This window comes from Xenopus tropicalis, chromosome 1 (assembly GCF_000004195.4).
Source record: "Xenopus tropicalis strain Nigerian chromosome 1, UCB_Xtro_10.0, whole genome shotgun sequence".
In the NCBI taxonomy this organism is placed as follows: Eukaryota; Metazoa; Chordata; class Amphibia; order Anura; family Pipidae; genus Xenopus; species Xenopus tropicalis.
In genome coordinates this window covers 8,498,395-8,509,490 of record NC_030677.2, presented here as the reverse complement: position 1 = coordinate 8,509,490, position 11,096 = coordinate 8,498,395, and positions in this window count along the sequence as shown.

Here is an 11,096-nt window from a genome sequence, read left to right as displayed (position 1 = left end):
TCGCGAACTTGCGAACACCCGATGTTCGCGCGAATTACTTCGCCGGAGAACAGTTCACTACATCTCTATTCCATTGATATTAAGCTTCTCTGCAAGAGAAAATACACTTGTATTAATGTCATTACACCTACCTGGGCCAACATTCCTGTCAGAATCAAAGATCCCGGCGACACCAGTCACGCTGTCTCCATGGATAAATGGCAGAAGCTGCTCCTTGTATGTGGTGTAGTAAACTTTTTTGATGGACCTCCTCCAATTCCAGAACTAAATAAAATATATGAATGCTTTTATTGTGTTGCCTACAATAAGCAGCCCATAACAACAGTGTCACTTTTTCTTACTCATTGTTGCCCCAATCAATCCCCTTTCTTTAAAGTGTAACAATACTAAGGCTCTGACACAAACCCTACTAAAATGCTGCAAGTTGCTGCTAAGTGGCCTCGCTAACTCCCAGGGCTCTCCCTTATATTCTGTATTAAACACTGCTTCCACAATAATCCTCCTTCATAAAGGAGAGTACAGAGCATTAACTATTTTGGGAAATTTTATTTTAATTACCCCCCTATTTACTGTCTTAATTTGTTGTTGTACTCCACAGCTTTTAGGACACAAGTAGCGCACATAATATTAGGCGTGCCATACATACATTACATACATACACAACATACAAGTAAAGATAGGTGGAAAGAAGCCAAAAAAGGAAGGAAAGTCAGTAAGCCAAAAGGAAAAGCAGATTGCTCTCCATCGCTTGCCTGGCCTTCCCTTGCCTTGCCAATTGTGCACCTGCACCTTCTGCAGTCTCCATCTCTACACACTCTCAGCAGAACTACACAAAATGGCATTAGTCATGTGGTATACGATGCGTTACGCTTGCGTGCAGAATATCGCATGTTAATTTCACATGTGTAATATATTGCGTGCTGCAGAAAATAATGCGCCCTGTGGAAAATAACGCGTGCTGCGAAAAATACCGCACAAGAACACTCATCGCCAAGAACATCGCTTCTTAATTATGACAAGTGTCCTTTTAGTGAATCGAGCATTAAGTCGCAAAAAAAGAAGCGATAACATTTTTAGCACATGCTATAAATAGCGCTCGTTTTATCGACCTTTACTGAATCGGCCCCTATACGCTTAGCCGTAAAATTTGAGAAACAGTGAAAAATCCGTAAAATGTGTTTGTTGCGTGACTTTTTTCTTGCCCGCATCTTTTTTTGTTGCCAGTGTCTTTTGTTTTACATGACCTTGACTTTTTGCAGAAGTTTTCCGAAACAATTTGCCAATGGCGAAATGTGGAAATTGGCTTTGAATCCACGCCTGGCAAAAAACTCACTCATCACTAGCCATGCTACAGATTATACCCAGAGTTTACAACAATATAGTATGTAACTTGCATGCAGTTTTGCCAATGCAACACAAATCAGCTTTAACATTAAACAGAATCAGATGGATAGGCATTTCATTGGCATAACAATGTCCACTTTATTACATTCAGTTCCAGACAAATCAAGTGCATAAACAAACTACTCTTTGCCACACTTGGGCTCTAACTACAATACAGGATATGTCCTGCTTTAGTACCATTTCCCTATTGGGATTAATGACTGAAAACAAAATATTACCCCACAGAGGCTGTACCTTTCTATCGTCCTTTTCTTTGGGAAACCAGAACCACTGCACTCTGTCACCCCCTCTTTCACACAGATCTGAACCCCCTGCTCTCAGCTGCTTACTAGTATATCACTGCCTGATAATTATTTTCAAAGTGAGAACCTCCAGTGGAATTCACCCTTTCAGGAACACAGTACATTGGGGAGTAGAAAAGAAATCAGGGCTTACCGGCTCACATATGTACCATCTGCCCGTAGGAATGAGCCCAGTGAGCCAGGGTTTGTTATGGAGATAATCAGGGACGGAGTTCCACAATTAATGAGCTGAAGAACTGCAGGAGATAGAACTGTATATTGGGGGTGTGAAAATGCAGGGACTCTGGGTTCCTCTCAGCTTGTACCATTCAGTTTTGCAGCTTTGACACCACTAGAGATTTAGGCCTGTGTTCAAGACCATTTCAGTAGCCTGGGCCATTGGACTCCTCAAGCAGATCCCAGTAGTGACTATACTATGTGTAGTGACCAAGCAAACTATAAACGTACCCCTGATTGTTTGTGCATTTCACTCCTCTTGTTTTTAGATCCCAAGAGCTCAATGCACAGATAGTTGCCAGCCCGGCTACAGGAAGGCAGTAAACCCTGGGGCTCAGCCCTGCTGCTATGGCTGTCTCCAATGTTCTCAGGGAGAGATCTCCAATCGAACTGGTATGAATCCTAGAATGAAAAGCTCCTGATAAATTATATGAATTATTCAGTTGGTTATTAAGCTTTTAGGATGAAAACTATCAAGTCACCCAAAATCATTTTCTCCATATTTATTGCAATGCTGTCTTGACCTTTTGTAAGCTTTGCACCACATGATGTATATATATTCTACAGTGTGGCCATTTGCCTATGGGCCAAACTGTAAATTATATCCTTATAAATGGCACGTACATGTGTCAGTACGCACCGTGTGTAACTTACAGGAACCAGCGCTGTATACAGCCTGGCCGGCCACCCTCACCTTAGTACCCTCCCCCCCTTAGTGTGGAAAAGGGGTAGGCAGAAGAGATACCTGCCCGCCCCCCATCATTGCATCATAGGCAGGGGCCTCTTCTGCCCACCTCTAGTTCTGGCCCTGAGCCAACGCATATTAGTGCACAAATTAAGCCACGCCCTCATACTGTACTCTCTAACGTAAATATCATGGCTGATATTCTCCAGTTTACACTGATGAGGAGTGAAATAATTTTTTTGTTTTGTTATATTTTACAGACAGTGAAAACTGCATTAGATGTCCAGACCTGGAATGGCCCAATGACCAAAGGAATCAGTGTATTGCAAAAACTGTAGAGTTTCTCTCATTCACTGATGGTACCATTTCTGTATCTCTGTTATCAACAACTGTTCTATTCAATCTTACAACTCTACTGATGTTGAGAATTTTTATTTCATACCGGGACACCCCCATAGTGAGAGCCAACAACCGGAGCCTGAGCTTCCTCCTCCTTGTCTCCATCAAGCTGAGCTTCCTCAGTGTGTTTCTGTTCCTCGGTCGCCCTGTGGATATAACCTGCATGCTGCGCATCATCACTTTTGGAATCACCTTCTCCATAGCTGTCTCTTCTCTCCTGGCCAAGACTATCATGGTTTGTGTTGCTTTCAAAGCCACCAAGCCAGGGAGCTCATGGAGAAAATGGCTGGGAGTCAAACTGTCCAATTCTGTAGTCTTGTTCTGCTCATCCATTCAAATAATCATCTGCATGACTTGGTTGGCCATTTCTCCTCCCTTTCAGGAACTGGACATTCACACTTCCCCTGGAACCATCATCATTCAGTGCAATGAGGGCTCAGCTATTGGCTTTTACTCAGTTATTGGGTATATGGGGCTTCTGGCAGCTGTCAGTTTTGTTTTAGCATTTTTAGCTCGGAGCTTACCGGACAGTTTTAATGAGGCCAAGTACATCACTTTCAGCATGCTGCTCTTCTGCAGTGTTTGGATCACAATGATCCCGGCCTATCTGAGCACCAAAGGCAAAAACACTGTGTGTGTGGAGATATTTGCCATACTCACCTCAAGCGCGGGCCTTTTAGCCTGTATATTTCTGCCCAAATGTTATATCATTATGTTTAGGCCTGAAATGAACCAAAAATCCTGTTTACTTGGAAGCAAAACATGAGCCTTCCAACTATTACTAGTAAATCCTTTTATAAAAATAGCAAGCTCAAATATTTTTTATATGCATATCCCAATGTGATATTATGTTAGGGACTTTCTGATTTGTCTGTAATGAATATATGTTTTAATCTCTTTCTATTTTATAATTGCTGATTAAATTACAGGGGTTTTATTCCTAGAACCCTGTCATTTAGGTAATTTACATTTAGGTTTTTAACCTTCAGTAAATATGTTTGCCTGCTCTTTTGTGTCGTACATCATAATAAATTGCACAAAAATACCGGCACAACAGGACTTATTTAAGCGGATAAACCCTGTCGATTTTAATAGTAGCAAACCATGTAACGTTTCAGGGTCACACCCCTTCGTCAGACATACCAGCCAGTGCAGCGGCGCAGTATTTAAAGTGTAGCAACAATGACATCACACATTTAATTAGCTCATTTGTTCCCAATAAAATACATAGAATCTCAGAGGTTAATTAGTCCAAAGTCCAATTCCCCTTTTATCATTTGTGAAAAGTACCACCTGAGTGAACAGACAATGCAGTATTTGAAATGTAGCAGCAACGATATCACACATTTAATTGGTTCATTTGTTCCTGATACAATACTTAGAAACTAAAGGGTTAATTAATTCATAGTCCAAAGTCCATTACCCCTTGTATTATGTGTGAAAAATACCACCTAAGGGGACAACCACTGAAACCAAACAACAAAATCTTTCCAAATCCAGTATTCCAGTTCAGCTACCTCATTCAAGCTGGCTATCACTCCTGTTGTAGCACTAATTGCATGTAGACATCATATAAGATAATGGAGGACACCTGACACTACAGGGCTTTGCTGCAATTAGTGTTTATTAGTGGGTTCCACTAGATGTTTCGGGCAAAGCCCTTTTTCAAGTGAACAATATAACATCTGAAAAAACATTTAAGTGGTTACAAGACCCAAGTCCAACCTCCCCCATCACCGCATTGGTTCCAAGCAGTCCAAGGGAGGGGTTACTGCTCCAGGGCACTCAGTTAGGAGCCTAACCCCAAGAAAACTCCAAAGTCCAAAGTTATTTTTTCTACATGACTACCAAGCAAATTGGTCTTCCACCATAGTGTAACTGTAAAAGAAAAACAAACAAATTCCAGGCACAAGCACAATACACATACTGCGCATCTTGACTGGTAACTATTTCCTACTTGGGTGCCTTACCACATGCTGACCAAGTCTCACTAGTTCATTTATATCTGTAAAAGAAAAGAGGTTGCCATTAGAGGTGTATAGTTTACAGAAAACATTTTACACTCCGTGCATCATTTAAACCGTCAGGCGCTAAACTGTTCAGTTTTTTATCCATACTGCCTCCTTTTGCAAGAGTAGTTTTGTTATATTCCCCCCCTTGAGGGGTACTTAACTACCTCTAGCACCATCCAGCGCAGTTGCGATTGGTTATGTTTTAACTGGTAGAAATGTCTGGACACAGCTGTATCGCTGGTGGAACCTTCTTTAAAATTTCTAATGCCCCCCTTATGTTCCTTTATCTTGGTCTTGACAGGTCTATTAGTTTGGCCAACATACACCTTGCCGCAGGGGCATTTGATCATATAGATCACACTCTTTGTTTCACATGTTGAAAAATGTTTTAATTTTATAGGGTAACCTTTTGTTGGATGGTTAAACGTATCACCCTTAATGACCCCAGAGCAGCATACGCAATTAAGACATGGTGCTGCCCCACTTTGGGGTACCCAGGAATAACTGCTTTCCATCTTTCCTTTTATATTCACTTGGGAATAGGATGTCCTTTATTGTACTGCCCCGTTTATAGCTAAACATGGGGGGTTCTCTATAGTAGTTACCGTACTTCTTATCCCCCTGCAATATTGGCCAGTACTGCTTAACCAAAGTTTCCAGTTTTTTACTAGCCTCACAGTATTTGCTCACAAAAATGGGTTGCGGTGTAGTTTCTCCACATATTTTAGGTTTTTCTAGTAGGGTGGCCCTTGGAATTTTTTGCACCTCCTCTGCTACTTGTATGAGTTTATGCTTATTGTAATCTTTTTCTTTGAAACAACCTATCAGCTCCTTAGCTGCTGTCTTATATTTTTCATCTTCAGACGTAATTCTGCGTGCCCGCATAAATTGACCTTTGGGGATGGCATTGATAACCCTGGGGTTAGTGAAGCTCTTTACAGTTAACAGGTTATTCCTGTCCGGTGGTTTTCTAAACAGGCCTGTGGAAATCTGACCATTCTAAATGGTCAGTAGCACATCAAGGAAGTTTAGCTTGCAGCAAATTGCAGCAAAGCCCTGCAGTGTCAGGTGTCCTCCATTATCTTATATGATGTCTACATGAAACCAAACAACGTACAGTAGCAACAAAGCAACATTGCAAGTTATGAAATGAAACCTTTACACGTGAACCAAGAAGCTTAATAAGAAAGAAAGTTCCTACTTTACCCTACGTGGCAGAAGGTGTAGCTGTTAATATCACCTATACAGAATCGGGGTTTACTACATCAGTCTATAATAAACCCATAGATAGAAATCATTAACTGGATGATACCTGCTTACATCCACCTGGAAACTTTAAGGGTTTACCCAAAAGTCATTTTACCCAAATACAACGTATTATATCTAATAATGATTAGTATGACTTAGAGCAGGGATCCCCAACCTTTCTTACTCATGAGCCACAGTCAAATGTAAAAAGACTTGGGGAGCAACACAAGCACCATAAAAATTCATGGAGGAGCCAAATAAGGTTATTAAAAAAGAACAGCAGAACATACAATATCAATTCAGGGCTGGTCAAAAGGACAATGCTTAAACACTGGGGAATATTAAAATCTGATCTTAGATATGGGAAACTTTTTAGCGAAACTCCATTATTCTCCTATAGAAAGGCTAAAGCTATTGTGACCTAATAAAACCAGAGAAGAAGAAAATCCAAAGTGGGCAAGGGGGGAGATTGAAAGGCACACACCCATGTTTATATTGGGCCTTTGTAATGGCATCGTTCCAGGGGATTTGGCAAAACATTTTTTTTTACATGGGCCACAGGGTATCCCAAGTGAGATGGCAGAGAGCAGAAACGATTGAAGTAAATCCCGGGCAGGATAAGAATAGGGTTTACATTGACCCCCCAAAACCATATATTTTTGGAAAGTACACATTCGTACGAATTCAAAATTGGTACCCATGTCTTTCTACTCCAAACTACTGAGTCGCAATGATTTACCAAAATTGCCAGTTTTGATGAAATACCTAAAAATCACATCAAATCTTCCACTTTCAAGCACCATATCTCCCACATAAAATTAGGTACCAAGAAAACACACCCTAAATATGAAAGCCAAGGGTCCGCTGAACAGTTTGATGCCCATTGTGCATAGGATCAGCACTGTATCTGGCATTTAGAGACCCCATAAAGAAGTTAGTGCATACAAATTTCCCCAGAGGTCTCTTTAGCTACTGAAAATTCAACACATTTACTGCATTTTCTGTGGGGTAAAAACACAAAAAAATACATTGACCCCCCAAAACCATATATTTTTGGAAAGTACACATTCGGGCGAATTCATAATTGGTACCCATGTCTTTTTACTCCAAACTACAGAGTCGCAATGCTTTCCCAAAATTGTTGGTTTTGATGAAATACCTGAAAATCACATCAAATCTTCCACTTTCAAGCACCTTATCTCCCACATAACATTAGGTACCAAGAAAACACACCCTAAATATGAAAGCCAAGGGTCCACTGAACAGTTTGATGCCCGTTGTGCATAGGATCACCGATGTATCTGGCATTTAGAGACCCCAAAAGGAAGTTAGTGCATACAAAGTGTATACACTGCAATATAAGCTACCGGCATGTGCATTATGCAGCATAAGACCCCCTAACAGTAAGGAGACCCTAGAAAACTATACATTTTCCAAAAGTACACAATCTGACAAAACAAAAATGGGTAAATACATCTTTCTACAGCAAACTACCAAACTACAAAGCTATGCTAAACAGAACGTTTTTTTTGACATTTCTGAAAATCGTCACAAAGCTTGCATTTTACCCCATTATGTACCCCCACATTTTGTACCGTAACAACATAAAACATTCTAAATATGGACGCCAGGGGTCTACTGAACAGTTTGATGCCCTATATGCATAGATTTACCAAACTATGTGGGGTACAGGGTCACCCAAGTAAAAATAGTGCATATGAATTTTCACATAAGATGCTTCGGCTCATGCAGTTTTTGCACCCGGTATGTGTATTATGTGCCATACGACCCCCTAACAGTAAGGAGACTCTAGAAAACCATATATTTTCCGAAAGTACACATTCTGACAAAACAAAAATGGGTAAATACATCTTTCTACTGCAAACTACCAAACTACAAAGCTATGCTAAACAGAACGATTTTTATGACATTTCTGAAAATTGTCACAATGCTTGCATTTTACCCCATTATGTACCCCCACATTTTGTACCGTATCAACATAAAACATTCTAAATATGAACGCCAGGGGTCTACTGAACAGTTTGATGCCCTATATGCATAGATTTACCAAACTATGTGGGGTACAGGGGCACCCAAGTAAAAATAGTGCATATACATTTTCACATAAGATGCTTCAGCTCATGCAGTTTTTGCATCCGGTATGTGTATTATGTGCCATACGACCCCCAAACAGTAAGGAGACTCTAGAGAACCATATATTTTCCAAAAGTACACAGTCTGACAAAACAAAAATGGGTAAATACATCTTTCTACTGCAAACTACCAAACTACAAAGCTATACTAAACAGAACGGTTTTTGTGACATTTCTGAAAATCGTCACAAAGCTTGCATGTTTCCCCATTATGTACCCCACATTTAGTAACGTACCAACATAAAACATTCTAACTATGAGGGTCTACTGAACAGTTTGATGCCCAATATGAATAGATTTACCAAACTATGTGGAGTACAGAGGATGCCAAATTGAAATACAGCAGACAAAATGTCCATGTGCAAAGACAAGTAACAAAGAACAATGTAAAAAGCAATAAAATTGATAAAAATAAAAAAAATCACTAAAATCGTTTTTTTTTTGCCTAATAATATCTGCGGGAAGAATAACAGTTTGAGTATTTTGGCTTGGGCAAATAAGTTTTACAGACAAAGTCAAGTGAACAATAACTATGTGTAACACTTGTTTGGCTTAATAGGGGTATTATTACCAGGCTAGTGGACAATAGAGCATGTGTTACATGCAACCCCCTTTCCCAGGATGGGCCTCTGCTATATGGGAGCTATGTCAGGGACTAGATGGTGTTGTTGAACTACAACCCACACTGGTGTTGTGCAATATAATAAGTGATAGGACGCCAGGAGCTCTTGCAGAATAACTGGATAATACTTTATTGGACAAAGGCACATATGTAATAGTGCAACAGGGTTTATACTCACAGATACAGCAGTATAGGATGTTAGTCACAATGGAGAGTGCAGATGTGACCTTTAGGAACAGAATACCCCTCTTGGAGGATGCACAGAGGATTAGCTGATACCTGAGATGAAGACCTTTCAGTAGGGAGTGTTCCGGCTGACTATGGACCAGGGGAGAGCTCCTAACACTGGTACCTGGTGTCTAATAAAACCAGTCCCTAAAGAACGACAACAGAGTCGGGGTAGGCTAAACCCTTTTACATCTCCTGGATGGGGCTATTAACTGCCCTTGCTAAATAAGCTGACTGTTCTCACCACTTCTAGAGGGTGCTATAAATAGTACTGACTGTTCTGGCTTTACCTCGTTCACGGGGCCCTGTCCCCGACTTAGATAAAGATGGTACTCTTTACTGGGGCCTTATGCCTCCAGGCTCAATGACGTGAAGCCTGAGACAACAGCAGCCAGAGAGGAAGACACTTCCTTGTGCAAGACACTATATAGTCTGCCAAGGGGAGTGGTCAACCTGAGCTAAACCTATTAGGAGAAACTTAACACTGTAACCTGAGTGTAGAGGGCTCTGCCCTATAGCAGCACAGATAAGGAAAAGATAAGGGATAACACCATAGGGAGCTTAACCCTATGGGTCCCTACATACGCATAACTGAATATGCTATAAAATGGCTAAACATGCAGTAAAATACCCAAAAATGCACCAAAATCAGAGAAAATGTAGTAGAAACACCAAAATAATACACAAAAGGTATTGCGCAGTACGGTTAACGAATACACTATCCGCAATTGCAATAAAACATTTTTTTCAGCCAAGAATAAAAACGATGTGATTAGAAAAAATTTTTTTTACAAAATTAATTGTGTAAGTCTGTGTGTACATTAGGTAAAATATGTTTTTGTGCATGTGTGTGAGTGTGCAAGCATGTGTGAGTTTTCTCTAAACGCTGTAAGTGATGAATGTGTGAAAACCTCCCAAAAATGCATGTGTGTGTGTAAGTGTGAGTATAAGTGTGTATTAGTGTAATAAATGTGTGATTGTGTGTTTGTGTGTGTATTTGCCACTTACTTGAGGTCTAGGTGAGGCTCTGCAGGAGAAACACGATCTGGCACAGCAACAGCATCAGCTCATGTGAGGGGGTGGGGCAGGAAGCAGGGGGGGCAGAGGGGGAAGCTGCAGAAGGAGAGGAGCTGCACAGAAAGCCACGTGGATTGCAGGTACTTCCTATGGGGCCCCTGGGCGATCACAACCCAGGGGCCACTCGTTCCCCCCCTCTGACTGTTGTCTAGAGGCTGGGGAACGAGTGGGGAGCGAAGGAACGGCTTGAAAAGCCATTCCTCCGCTCCCAAAACTGGAAGTGCAGCGGGACGTACAATCTACGTTCTGTGGCACTTAGGTACTTAGATACACAGGACATGGATTCTACGTCCTGTGGCACTAAAGGGGTTAATAAGCTCCTTGGTTACATGTAAATGTTTTTGTTTTGTTGCTTTGTTGCTATGTTGTTTGGTTTCAGTGGTTGTCCCCTTAGGTGGTATTTTTCATACATAATACAAGGGGTAATGGGCTTTGAATTATGGACTAATTAACCCCTCAGTTTCTATGTATTTTAATGGGAACAAATGAGTTAATTAAATGTGTGATGTCATTGTTGCTATAGTTCAAATACTGCATTGGGTTTTTTAGCACAAGGGGTAAAGGACTTTGGACTATGGACTAATTAACCCCTTAGTTTTTATATATTTTATTGGGAACAAATGAGTTAATTAAATGTGTGATGTCATTGTTGCTATAGTTCAAATACTGCATTGGGTTTTTTAGCACAAGGGGTAAAGGACTTTGGACTATGGACTAATTAACCCCTTAGTTTTTATATATTTTATTGGG